Source organism: Indicator indicator, chromosome 21 (genome assembly GCF_027791375.1).
Source record: "Indicator indicator isolate 239-I01 chromosome 21, UM_Iind_1.1, whole genome shotgun sequence".
Taxonomy (NCBI): Eukaryota; Metazoa; Chordata; class Aves; order Piciformes; family Indicatoridae; genus Indicator; species Indicator indicator.
The window spans coordinates 3,225,274-3,241,046 of record NC_072030.1 but is presented as its reverse complement, the minus strand read 5'-3'; the positions used below and the strand labels follow the sequence as shown (position 1 = coordinate 3,241,046).

Sequence of the window (15,773 nt, the reverse complement as noted above, 5' to 3'; positions counted from 1 at the left end):
ACACTTCTTTTGATCACAGAATCACAGACTGTTAGTGGTTGGAAGGGACCTCCAGAGTCCAACACCCCTGCCAGAGCAGGATCACCTAGGGCAGGCAACACAGGAACACATCCAGGATGCAGCCTAGGATGCTGTTGGCCTTCTGGGCTGCAAGTAAAAATATATATATATATATATATATATGTATATATATGGGATTATTTGGCAATGGATACATGTAATATACATGTAATACACATGCACATATGACCAGATGACATGCATTTATTATTAATTTCTTATTCAACAGCCTTTATTTGCTGTTGGGGCCATGTTTATTTTCTGAATCCCTGAGGCAGGCTGCCTACCAGAAACTCTCTTTCTTCCAACCTGGGTGTTTCATTAAGCGAGCAGAAACGTGTCTGAAATGAAGAACGCACCGTAGCCTCTCAGAGCCAAACAGCTATTGTTCTCTGAGTGCAGAATGATTCATTCAAGCTCCTCAACAGATTCAAACTCATTCCAGAAGAGCCACATGACTTCTCCCCTTTGTTTTGCAGGTGAGAAGACTCAGGCTGGAAACAACGACGTGTCCTGCCCGAGCCCCCGCTCTGAAGCCAGCAGCAGAGATCCATGTGTGGTTAGAAGCATATCTAATTTGTTTCTCTCTAGGTTTTTATTACACTCAGGAGCACAGTATTTCAGTGCTTTACAGTACTCCCCATCAACAAATCCTCCTATTTCTCCTGTCAGAAGGGATTTGTGACTTTCACTGTTACAGGAGCTGAGGGATGAAGACACAGAGGTATATGCTGACTTAGCCAAAGCAAGATGCCCAGGGGAGACAATGCCTGAGGCAAGAACAGAATCTGGGCCCTGGGAGTCCCAAGCTTCAAGTTCTTCCCTTCCTATGGAATTTCTTGCTTGCTTTTCCTCTCATTCCCTTTTTCTACCCTAACTGGGTCATTCTCATAATCAGTGAGATTTTCTTGGAGATGCTCTAACTTCCTTTTTATCAAAAAGACATCAAAATGTACAAGAAGAATGAAATAAAATTGATATCTGGAACCCCTCTGCTGTGAGGCCATGCTGAGAGAGCTGGGGTTGTTCAGCCTGGAGAAGAGAAGGCTCCAGGAAGACCTTCTGGTGGCCTTTCAGTACTTAAAGGCACTGATCAGAAAGCTGGGGACAGACATTTGAGCAGAGTCTGTTGTGACAGGACAAGGGGTGATGGTTTGAACTAAAGGAGGGAGATTCAGACTGGAGAGAAGGAAGAAATGTTTGACACTGAGAGCCTGGCCTGGATTGTTCAGGTAGGTTGTAGATGCCCCATCCCTGGAACCACCTCAGGTCAGATTGTTTGGGGTTCTGAGCAACCTGCTCTACTTGCAGATGTTCCTGCTGAGTGCAGAAGAGTTGGACTGCATGACCTTTAAATGTGCCCTCCAACCTAAAGCAGTCTAAGATTTGATTAAACTGGGCAAAAATGGTCTTGATTCACAAGATAACAACACCTAAAAGCAGAGGAGAGGGAATGCTACAGCTGAAATACAACTCCAGAATCACATTGGGTTGGAAGGGACCCTCAAAGGTCATCTTGCCCAGCACCCTGGGTCCAACCCCAGGTCCCCCCCATCCAACTCCACAGGCCATCAGCAGAACTTAGGCTGAAGGTTCCTCTCTTACCACTGTAACACTCTGGACTATTTTCTCTTATTAACAGCCCTGCCTCGTTGTTTCTGAATTGCTTTGGAACTGAAGCAGCAGAGGCAGGTATCAGACTCACAGAATCACAGAATGTTAGGGGTTGGAAGGGACCTCAGAAGGTCATCCAATACAAACCCCCTGCCAGAGCAGGATCACATAGGGACACATCCAGGTGGGTCTTGAATATCTCCAGAGAAGGAGACTCCACAACCCTTCCAGGGCAGCCTGTTCCAGTGTTCTGTCACCCTCACAGGGAAAAATTTTTTCCTCCTGTTTCCATGGAACTTCAGGTAATTCAAGCTCTCTTTCCAGGCAGTTGCTGTAAGCCTGTCATTCCACAAGGCCCCTTCCTGCAGTTGGAGGGGAAATGAAACCCAGGCTCTGATGCTTAGATGCTGCTGCCTCAGGCATGTTGCACATGCAACGAAGCCCTGACTCTCACTGACTTGCAACTTACATCCCCCTACACTTTCTGTTCATTTGTCTTGCCAGGCAAGCAGAGAAAACTTGGACACAAACAGACCTGGGGAAGTCTTTGCTCTCTCCAAGTGCCTCACACACCACTTCCCACCCTCTAGGTACTGAAGTAGAGAGAAATCACTATGCAATATTAAACTTTTTTTTTTTTTTTAAAGTCTTTTACTCCAGCAAATAGCTCACAGAACAGCAAACTGTTTGATGTTTTAATGTTGCAATACATATCCCACGGCACGAGCTGGGTTTAGGGAGCTAGCTCCAGCTCCTCTCCCCACAGTGATCAAGCCTAAGTAACTTCATGCTTTAATGATGGCAGAGGCACAACATGAGGATGTGGCCAGGGGTGTGTTTGCTGAACTGCTGATGACAGGAGAAAGGCAGGCCTGCAGCCAGCTTTCAGAAATGCCCATGGGGACACAACCATACATCACCTCCTCCAGCAAGTGTGGAGTCAGGCTATGGGATGCACAGCTGGCACTGCAGCATTGAGTCACCCTCACACACCTCCCTTTAAATGTATTTCCCCCAACTCCAGTCCTCCAAATCACCTTGTGGCCTGGGGAAAGGCAAGAAACTTCTGCTTCTCTGCTGCTTTAAACCTTCCTTGTGTCACCACAAGCACTTCACAAAGCTGCAGGTGACAATGCAGTGGTGAGAGGCTCCTGAAATACCAAGACATGCTTTCGAGCCACAGCTTGCCTCAGAATTTGGTTGCTCTCAATTCTCACAGTTAATTGTACAACAGATCACTCAGCAGTTGGCACTCAGAGCAGACCATCGACCAGAAACCCTGCTCCCAATATCACAGAATCATAGAACTGACAGGGCTGGAAGGGACCTCAAGGATCATCCAGTTCCAACCATGGGCAGGGGCACTTTCCACTAGATCAGGTTGCTCAGAGGCACATCCAGCCTGGCCTTAAAAACTTCCAGGGATGAGGCTTCTACCACCTCCTTGGGAAACCTGTTCCAGAGTCTCACCACCCTCATAGAGAAGAACTTCTTCCTAACATCCAATCTAAATCTCCCTTGCTCTAGCTTGGATCCATTCCCCCTAGTCCTATCACTACCTGACATCCTAAAAAGTCCCTCACCAAATGTAAGAGCAATAAGAGGTGAACAGCCACAGTCCCTGTAACCAGCTGGCACAATGCTCCTAAATGAAAATTCCACATCTTCCACAGGTAAAACTCACCTCTAAGTTCTGTACAAGAGGATAAACTAAGTAACAGAGGTGCAGGAGGAATGGATTTCAAAGAGCTGGTTTACAAATCAGCATTTAAAGCATATGGGAGTTATCTGTGCTAGCTCAATAGCAAGGTTGAGCAGAGATATGGTTTGTGGAGATCTCACAGCCACAAGGTAAAGTTGTTGGCACACTGTGCTGGAAAGCCTTACCTTGGCATAAAAAAATTCCAATCATACCCTAATTTCAGGTCTTCTCTGTGGTACCTTTTTAGCAGTCATGGGTATTTCAGTTCCTGACTATGCCATAATTAAGAAAAAACTACATAAAAGTATAACACAGAAACACAAAATCACAGAACTGTGTTGTTTGGAAAAGCCCTCTAAGACCATTGAGTCCAATCATCACCCCAACACCACCATGGTCCCAAGCGCCATGGCTGCAGGTTTCTTGAATGCCTCCAGGGATGGTGACCTCCCTGGGCAGCTTGTTCCAATGCCTGACCACATTTAAAGCAAAGAAATTGTTCCTAAGTTCCAAGCTAAACCTCCCCTGGTACAATTTCAGGCCATTTCCTCTCGTCTTATCTCCGGTTACATGAGAGAAGTGACCAACCCCTACCTCACCTCCAGCCTCCTCTCAGGAGCTGTAGAGAGCAATGAGGTCTCCCCTCATCTCCTCTTCTCTAGACTGAACACCCCCAGCTCCCTCAGCTGCTCCTCCCCAGACCTTTCCCCAGCTTTGTTGCCCTTCTCTGGACCTGCTCCAGCCCCTTACTGCCTTCCACATCTTGGACTGGTTTAACATTCTCCTTTGACACCGAAGCTTTCAGTAGGCATTTTCTTCTTTCTTTCTTTTTTTCTTCCCCTCAATCTATGGCCATTTGACCAAAGGCTAATCATTTTCTTTTATTACTGGCATAAAATTGGAATAACTCTGTATTTTTCCCACTGACTGCTTGGATTGGTAGCTGTGCTGCTCTCCTGCTGCCAGCCTCTGCTGGTGGTTAGTTACCTGCTCTAATTGTGCGCCGCAGATGAGGGCAAGACACCAAAACTCTTACTTGGCTGTGGTGCCTGATGGGCTGCAGCTCACTTAGGAAATTCAGGGTTCTATTTGTAATGCAGTATTTTTATTACACATTTCCAACCCACAAAACAATTGAACTATAAAAGCTGTCATGATACGAAACCTGTGTTTTTGAAATTGCTTTCTGCTGCAACCATCACATCACATTATCAGAATGGAAAAACTATTAAGATGAAATTATGCTTCCACCATTTACTTGCTGCTGGTTGATTATTTATCATTTCTCCCCTCAATTTAGATGATGGGAGTGGGCAGCCACCTTCAGTGTTTGTAGCCTATGGAATTGGAAGCCTTTATGCTGTATTTGTAGGTTTGCAGAGAAATGCTTAAGACTAAACTCTTCCAAATTCTGCCACTTCTCTGTGACTGGCATCTCCTCTCTCCACATGCAGGAAAAAGTATGCCCAAGGTTCCTGCAGATGCATTTAGATTATACCTAGGAAAGGTCAATCCAAAACTGCATTTGGTTGTGCAGCAGAAAGGCTGGTTGTAAAAAAAAAAAAAAAAAAAAAAACAAAACAGGAAGAGGGCTTTAAAAAGCTCCTCTGAAGCTCTCATTACTTTAACACTATGGCAAATTCTCTGCTGCTTCAGATTCCCATTTCCACAGGAGGATCAAGTTTCTTTTCTCATTCCCCTGCCTGTTCTCACCATGTTCATGACAAATTCCACCAGACAATGACCAGCTCTCATTTTACATTAAGTGGTCCTAACTGGGCATCTCCAGAATTGTAAATGTCTCTTCAGGTATAAACAGCAGCCTAACAATGCTCCAAAAGTCCTTACACTGATAATTCTTCCTAAAATCTATTCTACACCTTTCATTCCCTAATATATCTACTAAAACATCTATTTGCTCAACGTGAGCTGGCAATGTACACTCACAGCCCAGCCCCAGCCTGTCCTGGGCTGATCCCCAGCAGTGTGGGCAGCAGGGGCAGGGAGGGGATTCTGCCCCTCTGCTGTGACCCCCCCTGCAGTGCTGGGGCAGCTCTGGAGTGCTCAGCACAGACAGGGATCTGCTGGAGCAGGGCCAGAGGAGACCACAGCAATGCTGGCAGGGCTGGAAGCCCTCTGCTGGGAGGCCAGGCTGAGAGAGTTGGAGTTGTTCAGCCTGGAGAAGAGAAGGCTCCAGGGAGACCTTCTGGTGGCCTTTCAGTATTTGAAGGGTGGTAGAGCACAGCTGGAGAGGACTTTTTACAAAGGCATGGAGTGGCAAGACAAGGGGTAATTGGCTTTAATTTAGATTAAGTATTAGGAAGCAATTTCTTCCCAGGAGGGTGGTGAGACCCTGGAACAGGTTGCCCAGAGAGGTTGTGGAGGCTGCAAGCACAGAAGTGTTCAAAGCCAGGTTGGATGGGGCCTTGAGCAAACTGTCTAGTAGGTGGAGTGCCTGCAAATGGCAGAGAGGGGAGCTAGATCTAGATGGTATTTAAGGTTTCATAGAATCAACCAGGTTGGAAGAGACCTCCAAGCTCATCCAGTCCAACCTATCACCCAGCCCTATCCAATCAACCAGACCATGGCACTAAGTGCCTCACCCAGGCTTCTCTTGAACATCTCCAGGGTCGGGGACTCCACCACCTCCCTGGGCAGCACATTCCAATGGCAAATCTCTCTCTCTGTGAAGAACTTCCTCCTAATATCCAGCCTATTCCTCCCCTGGCACAACTTGAGACTGTGTTTCTTCCAACCCATTCTATGTGATTCTGTGACATCTCAGGATTCTAAGGAACAAGGTTATATTTTTTACATTCATGTTCTGTACCTTCCAACCTGACATCTAAAATCAAGGGAAACTAAAGCTGTACTCATGACATCATCCAGCTTAGTGAGTTGTTTAAATCATTATTGATGCACAACAAAATGTCTCTCACCCTATGGTATATTAGCATTTACAAGTTAAAAATCAGGAATTTGGCATTACACTGAAACATGTTAAAAATACATAAAAACTGAAGCCACAAATTTATCTTTCTGCTGAGCAGACTAATGGAAAAAAAAAAAAAAAAAGGTGCAGGTGGCCAAAGTGTTTCCTCTGGATCGATTGAGGCCACAGAAACTACAGATTCAGAACCAGGAGGCCAACTCAAGCATAATGGTGATGAAACCAAATAATAAATAGAAGTGCTCAGTCCAGAAAAGATAAAAATGGCAAAGTGTGATGTAGTCAGAGAAACACTCTGAAAGGCAACCAAGAAAATCAAATCCAATGAAGGATTATTCCTGTTTGTAAAGAATCTATTCCAGTGAGAAACTGAACCATGACCCACGAATCCAAAAGCACTGAAGGTATCTATTGAACTAAGATAAATGTGCTTTTTCTTTCTGGCAAGTGATGTCTCAGAGACCTGTAAACAAGAGAGTAGGAACAAAAGCTACAGATATGAACAGGCTCCTTTTGAAACCTTACAGATTTCTTGCCCAAGTACTGTCTAGAGCAGACACTGCTTTTCTTCTGTAACTAATAGAAGCCAGAGCTGCTCAAACCACAGTCTTGTTCTGTCAAACACTCCTCTGCTCTTGCCTCTGGCATGCAGCAGCCTGCACCTCTCAGTCTAGCTTGTAAGGATCAGTCCTAGCACCTAAGCATGGAGACAAGGCAGATCTGTGGCTGCACCAGGTGCTTTGATCTGCAATTCTGTTAGGTCAACCTACTGATAAGAGCTCCAGTTGCCTGGGACTCTGTGCACATGCAGTTGGAAGTTGTGTTAGGAAGATGGCCTCTCACTACAAGAGAGACATGGAGATGCTGGAGATGGGATGGGAAACCAAGCTGGTGAAGGGTCTAGAGCACAGGCCTTGTGAGGAGCACCTGAGGGAACTGGGGTTGTTCAGTCTGGAGGACAGGAGGCTGAGAGACCTTCTCATTCCCTACAACTTGCTGAAAGGAGGTTGGAGCCTAGTAACAAGTGAAAGGTCAAGAGGAAACAGCCTCAACTTGTGCCAGAGGAGGTTTAGGTTGGACATCAGGAATAATTTCTTCCCTAAAAGGGTTGGCAAACCCTGGAACAGGCTCCCCAGGGCAGTGGTGGAGTCCCCATTCCTGGGGGGATTGAAAAGCTGTGTCAATGTGGTACTGAGGGACACAGTTTAGTGGTGACCTGGCAGTGCTGGGTTAATGGTTGGACTTGATGATCTGAGAGGTCTCTTGCAGCCTAAATGATATTGTGATTCTATCATCCTCTCCTACCGTTCTCCATCCACTCCTTGCCTCTTTCTGTTCGTTCAGTGACAAACTTATTTGTAAAAGGAAAACGATTTTGCCAGGCTTTAGGAAGTACTAAGACCTCATTTTGCAAAGCACTTAGGTACAGTCCACATGACAAGGCTATGCTTAGCTGTCCTGCTAAATGAAGATTTCAAGAGGTACAGCAGGTAATCTTTAGAGAGCAAGAGCTGATCTTTCACATATATCCCCCAACTTAATAAACCACTGAATCATTAATCACAGAATGTTAGGAGCTAGAAGGCACCTCAAGAGATCATCCAGTCCAACCCCCTTGCCAGAGCAGGATCACCTAAATCAGATTACACAGCAACTCATTCCAGGCAGGTCTTGAATATCTCCGAAGAGGGAGACTCCACAACCCTTCCTGGGCAGCCTCTTCCAGTGTTCTATCAACCTCACAGTGAAATAATTCTTCCTTCTGTTTCCATGGAACTTCCTATGCCTCAAATTAAGGTTGGAAAAGATCAAGACCAGCCATGATCCCAACACCACTATGCCCATTAAACCATGTCCTGAAGTGCCATGACTACATGATTTTTTAATACCCCCAGGGATGCATGCTCCATCCCACAGATGAAGGTGGCAAGCACACATGGGGACAGAGCCTCCTAAGCACTTTCACTTCCAGATGTGCAAAACTCCAATCCAGCAAAGCGTATCAGAGGCAGTGCTGAGCAAGTCCTTCCCCATTCTTGTATCTGCAGAGCAGCACCAGGTGAAGTCTGGCTATAAGCAGTTCTCAAAACCTGAGAATAGAAAGGAAGGGTCTTCATCTGCCTTCAGAATAATAATCTGGACACTTTCTGAGACAGTCAAACCCTTTCATGGGAAAGAAAAAGAGAAGAAAAAGAATCACTCAAAGAAATTGCTACTGCTGATTTGAAGAAAAATGAGTTTCTCCCCTATGCAGACCCCTACCTCTTGGCAGAAAGCAAATATGGAGATTTCAGCTTGAAAGGTATTGTTCTGGGAAAGTTGTAAATGACAGAGAATATAAGGTTGCTGATGAAAATGCCATCTCAACCTTAAACATAGCATTGCTCCAGCAAGACTATAATGAAATGATAAAGTGGCTGCTGGCTGAGGAGAGACAGAGGATTGAGTCAGGGAGAAATGACATACATGAAAAGTAATTTCTTTGCTATTCAAAGAGGGGGAGAATAAAAAGACCAAAAGCATTATTTCCCCACAGGAAAGTATTGTGTCCCCTGCATAATACATTTCAAAAGGGAAATGTCAATACTACAAGTGTTTAATGCAGCCTCCAGATTATATTTAAAAGGAAAGGGAATTAAGTGCTCCTATGGCACGTTTGCAAGAGCAGGAGCCACGGAGGGTTACCGGTCGCTCACAGGCTGGATGGAGACGTGAACAACGCTCACCATCTTGGATCCCAGAGTTGTTGGCATGCCAATATGGATATGGGAAATCCCAGCAGGATACAGAAGCTGTCATTAGCACTATTAGCTGTGCTGCAGGCACTAATAAAGAACTGTTGCTCTCTCCACCGCATAGCTGCCGTTGCTCACCGTACAGCTGGCTGACACACTGCCAAGCTTTTGTCTCCTGTTTTCCTTCCTTCTATTTAAATCCTTCCATTCCCACTGCTTTGGATACAGGTCTGGATTCCTCACTATAGGAAGGACATGGACTTGATGGAGAGTGTCCAGAGGAGGGCCATGAAAATGATCAGGGGGTTGGAGCAGCTCTGCTATGAGGACAGACTGAGGGAGCTGGGGGTGTGCAGCCTGAAGAAGAGAAGGCTCCAGGGAGACCTGATAGCAGCCTGCCAGTACCTGAAGGGGGCTACAAGAAGGATGGAGAGAGACTGTTCCCAAAGGCCTGCAGTGACAGGATGAGGAACAATGGCTTCAAACTAGGGAAGAGCAGATTTAGATTGGATGTCAGGAACAGGTTCTGCACCATGAGGGTGGTGAAACACTGCAGCAGATTGCCCAGGGAGGTGGTTGGGGCCTCATCCCTGGAGATATTCAAGGTGAGGCTGGACAGGGCTCTGGGCAACCTGATCTAGTGGAGGATGTCCCTGCTCACTGCAGAGGGGTTGGACTGGATGATGTTTGCAGGTCCCTTCTGAGCCAGACCAGTCTATGATTTTATGGTAGATCACGTACTTTAATTAGGGATTTTTTTTCTTTGCTTGATAGTTGGGGTTTTTTTGTAATTTTTTTTTTTTGGGTGTGTGTGTGTGTGTGTTTGTTTTTGGGCTTTTTTGGGCAGGTGGGAGGGTTTTGTTTTGTTTTGTTTTTTACAGTAAGACTAAGTGTTGAGGCTGGAAAGTAGCAAAGAGAACTTCACAGAAGTAAGAAACAACATAACAGAAGAGTGGTGATTACTGCTATCTCCATAGTCAGTGATGATGCTTCCAGAGAATCATAGAATCACAGAATGGTTTGGGTTTGAAGGGACCTTTAAAATCATCCAGTTCCAATTCCCCTGCCATGGGCAGGACACCTCCTACCAGCCCAGACTGCTCAAGGCCTCATCCAGCCTGGCCTTGAACACCTTCAGGGAGAAGGCATCCACAACCTCCCTGAACAACCTGCTCCAGTTCATCCTAATCTCCAGTCTAAATCTCCCCTCCTCAAGCTTCAATCCTCTGACCCTGTCACTACAAGCCCCTGTAAAAAGTCCCTCCCCAGCTTGCCTATAAAGGCTCCTTTCAGGTACTGGAAGGCTGCTCTAAGGTCTCACCGCAGCCTTCTCCAGGCTGCTCTAAGGTCTCACCGCAGCCTTCTCCAGGCTGCTCTAAGGTCTCACCGCAGCCTTCTCCAGGCTGAACAGCCCAAATTCTTGCAGTTCACTTTTCTCACTTGAAAAAAGACCTAAAATCTACCTCTTGACAATAACTGTACAGTTGTGGAAGTGAAAGATGAGTGTGCACAGCCATCAGAACCTTCCTGCAGTTCAGTATTAGCAAACACACCCCTGGGACCTGCCCTTCTGAAGTCAGAATCTTGACTTGCATTGCAGCTGAACCCTCAGGAGCTCCCATCACCACCAGAACTTCCAGTTGAGACACTACTGTGTTTGCATGCCATGGGGAGCACAGAAAGTCAAATGGGCTACAGTGGGTCAACCTGCTCTTAGATGGTGACAGAAGAAGAGCAGAAAGCTGCCCAGGAGCCTAGGGACTATGGCCCTAAGGCAGAGCCACTCACACCCACAGCAGCAGCTACCAGCACAGCCCTGCTGTCTCCTCACTCTGAGGAACTAAAAACTGCTTCACAGCAAACTGCACAAAGGCTTAACGAGAAGGTCTGAATTACTTTATAGTCATGCAAGACTATTTCAAGAGTGTTTGTTATCCTGCCACCAGTTCAGAGGGCTGAGAGAACTTAGAATCACAGGCTCACAGGATGTTAGGGGTTGGAAGGGACCTCTGAAGATCTTCGAGTTCAACCCCCCTGCCAGAGCAGGACCGTTAAAATCTAGCACAGGTTGCACAGGAATGCATCCAGATGGGTCTGGAAAGTCTCCAGAGAAGGAGACTCCACAATCTCTCTGGGGAGCCTGTTCCAGTGCTCTGTGACCCTCACAGTGAAGAAGTTCCTCCTCCTGTTGAGGTGGAACCTCCTGTGCTGTAGATATAAATCCATTGCTGCTTGTCCTATCACAGGGTGCAACTGAGCAGAGCCTGTCCCCTCCCTCTTGACCCACAGCCCTCAGATGTCTATAAACATTATATATAAGACTTTAAAAGCTGGGCAGAGCCTGGAATCATTTTGTTCAGAAGAGACCTTCAAGGTCATTCAGTCCACCCATTAAGCCAGCCCTGCCAAGTCCCCCCCTAAAGCATGTCCCTCAGCACCACACCTGTACAGGTCAGGGGAGGTTTTCAATGCAAGCACTTGCTGCTCTTCTCACACAAGTGTCCAGTCACAGAGCTGTGCTCAGTGGCCTTGCAAAGACTCACAGCTACAGTAGGCCAGTGTTAGTTTTCAGTTCAGCTCATGATGAAGTCTTTCCTACTTCTTCTGGAGCTGAAAACCAGGAGTTTCTTCTTTTGTGTATTTCTTTACTCATTTGTGCATTTCTTTACTTTTCAAAGGCTTTCCCCAGTGGGTTGCCATGACTAAGACAGGATGCTTTAAAAAATTTGGATCAAGACTACAAGGTAACATTTCCATGCCCTCCCAGCTGTCACATCCCAGGAGAGGGATCTGAAACAAAGGTACAGCGTTTAGATTGCATCAGCAATGAAAAGAAGCATCCAAGGCACCTCAGTTAGAGCAAAAGAGCAGGGAAAAATAAACACCTGCCTGAGAAGACACTTGAAAATATTTTACTAAGGACATCTTGATCTCTCTATTTTTAGGATACTTAAGGCACAAGTTTCCCTCAAAATGATTTAGCACTTATTCAAATGTTAATAGATTTGATAGGTTAGCATTATAAATTAACAATGAACTGCAAAGAAGTAAGAGTGACTAGTAAGATAGTGTGCTAAATCCTCTAAGGGAAGATGGTAAATAAGGTTTTAGACTAAATTTCCAACAGCTGTACTGTGGACAAACAACCAAGTAGGCAAATGGCTGTTGAGCTGCAGCTTGATGAATGTTTAGAATAAGATTAGCTGGCACTGTTCTCTGAAAAAGCAGAGGAGGAATTTCAGTTACTAGAGGATTCCTTCCCATGTCTTGTTCTAAGCTATGGCAGGGTAATGCCTGTGGGGTCCTGCAAAAACAGTGAAGTTGAAGACAAAATTCTCACCTTGCTCTGCAAAAAATCCAGAGTGCTAAAATTCTCTGGTGAGAACCAGAGCTCAGGATTAATTCCCTCCAGATGTTGACACTCTCCCCAGGCAGGCATTTGCTGAATATCTTCCAACAGTCATCAACAGAGACATCTTTATGTAATATCCACCTACCTGTTTAGCTACTCTGAGCTTAAAACAGGCTGGGACTGAACTCTTCAAGGTGAAGGACAAGGCATAAAATAGTTTTCTACCCACATTGGATAGAAAAACACATCTTTGCCAGGAAGATTCTAGAGCATCCATAATTAATATCACCATAAAGATCTGAGGAGAGACAGACATAAAGAAAACCCAGCCAAAAAAACAAAGGTAAGAGCATTTCTGCTCCTGTCAGCTCCTGCTGGCTCCATCATGAACTGCCACTTATTCCCATGCCTCAAACCAGCATGAAGAGAAACCTCCGTCCACAGCCTGCTGCTTAGAAACCTATTTGCAAATGCAATAGTTTGATGTCTAAAGCAGAAACACATCCTAAAATGCAAGTCACTGAGCCCCTGGGAAACACGTTGGAGCTGGGCTTCACTACTGCTTCATGACTATTCATCTCACTCTCTTGGCACACAAGTCCCTTTTCCACAGGCAGCAAGGCCTGGCATTTTTAGCTGTGTGTGTTTCATGATCACAGAATGTTAGGGGCTGGAAGAGACCTCCAAAGATCATCCAGTCCAACCCCCCTGCCAGAGCAGGGTCACCTAGAGCAGGTCACACAGGAACACATCCAGGCAGGTTTTGAGTATCTCCAGAGAGGGAGACTCCACAACCCCCTTGGGCAACCTGTTCTGTGATAGAAAACTCTTTTTTTTTTTTTTTCTGTTGTTTTCCTCTAGAAAAGAAAAGGAACTGTGAAAGCTACTGAGAAAAGGAGAATGTTGCTAGTCCATCACTCCTTGTGGCTACTTATTGTAAAATACAGCTTCCAAAATGAAGGAGGGAAAGGGCAAAACTGGGACCACGTTTCTGAACTGCCTAAAGTCACAAAAAATTAACTGAGGCAAAAGTCACCATTAACACCTTCTGGGAGATGTGAGCAAGAGCTGAGCTGGGTTTAAGATAGGATGTTTTGAGGACTCTTAAAACTTCAAATCATTCAAAATCATTCAACAAAGTTCCTACTTTAAACCATTCTTGTGCACACAGATGGGAAGAGGAAAGAAGGCCCATGCTGGTGTGGAAGAAGTAAGGTTAAAAACCAAACTGCTTTAAGCAACATGGGACATACACATGGGAAGTCAAAACAATTGTTGCCTGTAATCAGCAAGTTGTTCTCAGAGTCACAGAAATGATTTCCTCTTCCAAAGTTTTCTTTTCTTTCTTTTCCCAGCCTTCCAGCATTGCTTTATGAACCTGTAATTCTCTATTGCATTAAACCCAAGGAAGCCTGTTCCTGGAAAGGTACAGACCATTAGTTCTTTGTTTTCCATTAGAAGAAAATGAAACCAAACTGTGCTCAGTCGAGTGTGTGGAATGGGAGAGTATAAAATTAAGGCAGAAAACACAACAGCTCCAGCTCTTTATAGCTGGTAAGGTTCCTGATGCAGCTCTTTTATACTTATTATCTTTCAAATGAACTCTTCTTCAGAAGTTAGCTTTTCTCTTGTGTTTTTTAAGAAGCCCTGAGGCTTCTAAACAGCAGCACAAGACACCCTATGTCTCCAGCCCCAACACCACGTGGACAGAAAGTCATCTTGTTTCCCTTGTAGTTTAATAAAGCTAAACTTGTTAAGATATACGAATAGGGACGAAATCTAGACACATTGCCTGGGCAGTGGCTGCAGCAGCTGACATCTTGACTAATACTGCTGAGGCAGTGTTTGGCAGATTTAATCATGATCCTGGACTCGAGGGGCCAGCGAGGTGTGAATAAAAGTAGTTGTGGCCGTAGTTCATTCCATCCGTTAGGCTACGGCCAGCTGATACCGATGATCACAACTCTTTCTTGACCCCCAGCAGAAGGTTTCCATACATCATGAAATCCTGCTGTGCCATCCTTGCACAGAGAGCAAGAAACAATGGCATCAGCTACTCTTAAACAGAACTTCTCCTCTCAGAAGTTTCTCCCCCCATTTACCTCACTAACCTGGTGTGGTAGTTTTAGGCTATGCCTTTAAAATTTTTCACAGATCTTGAACAGCAAGTAGTAGAATGTAAATAAATCACTATTAAAAGGTGTAAAAAGGAAAATTATGATAGTTCTAAACAACCCCACTGGAGAAGTATCTACCATAAGATTTAGTGTGCAAAACAATCTGTCTCTTCTCTCTTCCTCAGGCTGGGAGGTATTAACTGGCTTCTGCTTGACCTTGGCTGCATTGTTTTGGCTAAGTCTAACAAAATATCTCTCTGTTCCTTTCCCTTGTCCCTTTTGTGTACAGGGGAGAGAGTAGGAGCAGGGAGAGAGAAGCTATTAGCTTCCCCTGGTCATTGGCCAGGGGGGTTCCTGTGCTGTTCACTAATTGTTAATCCCTATAAATATTGTAAATGTTGTATATTTTGTACACATTCATTGCATTTCATTGTAGACTGTAGTTTTGCTTAAAAATACAACTTTCATTTGCTTCCAACTGAGCTGCTCTGGCAAATTTAATGTGGGGGGGAAGGAATTTTCAGTCTGCCACACCTGGCATCTCCAATCACCTTCTTGTTTGACAGCAAAACATACTGAGGTGCTATGGCACCCCACAGCTCTTTGACTTGAATCAAAGCTGACACAGAAACAGGTGCTGTGACCAAACCACAGTCATAGTGATGTAGTAGTCCTCCAGCCCCAGCCCACAATCCTGGGAATGCAGCAGGGTTCATCTCTCTGAAGGGTGCATCTGGCTTTGCCCAGCTTGCAACTGTCACTGAACATACATAAAGTTTGCTTCATTTAATATCTGTCCAGAACTATGTATGCCAAGCATGTCACAGGAGGTATGGGTCAGCATGGATCTGATCCTACACTGTCCTGAGACACCAACAGGTGGTTTCCACACATGCAGGTCAGCAAAAATTCCTGAAACATGCTGGTGCTTCAAAATCCCAACTCCATCTGGTTGCCACCAAAAGCCATGAACATAGAATCATAGAATGGTCTGGGTTGGATGGCATCTTAAAGATCATCCAGTTCCAACCCCACCACCATGGGCAGGGGCACCTTCCACCAGCCCAGATTGCTCAAGGTCCTGTTCAACCTGGCCGTGAATGCCTCCAGGGAGGGGGTATCCACATCTTCCCTAAGTAACCTGTTCCAGTGTCTCCCCATCCTCACTGGAAAGAATTTCTTCCTCATGTCCAATCTAAATCTCTCCTTCTCAAGGTTCAATCCTTTTTCCCTTGACCTATCA

At 45.4% G+C, this 15,773-nt stretch overlaps 1 protein-coding gene across 1 annotated transcript in view; it reads right to left on the bottom strand.

The window, feature by feature from the left end:
- Nucleotides 1–15,773, bottom strand: part of BRSK2 (BR serine/threonine kinase 2) — a 387,342-nt gene that overhangs the window by 235,685 nt on the left and 135,884 nt on the right. The gene's annotated exons all lie outside the window — the stretch shown is intronic.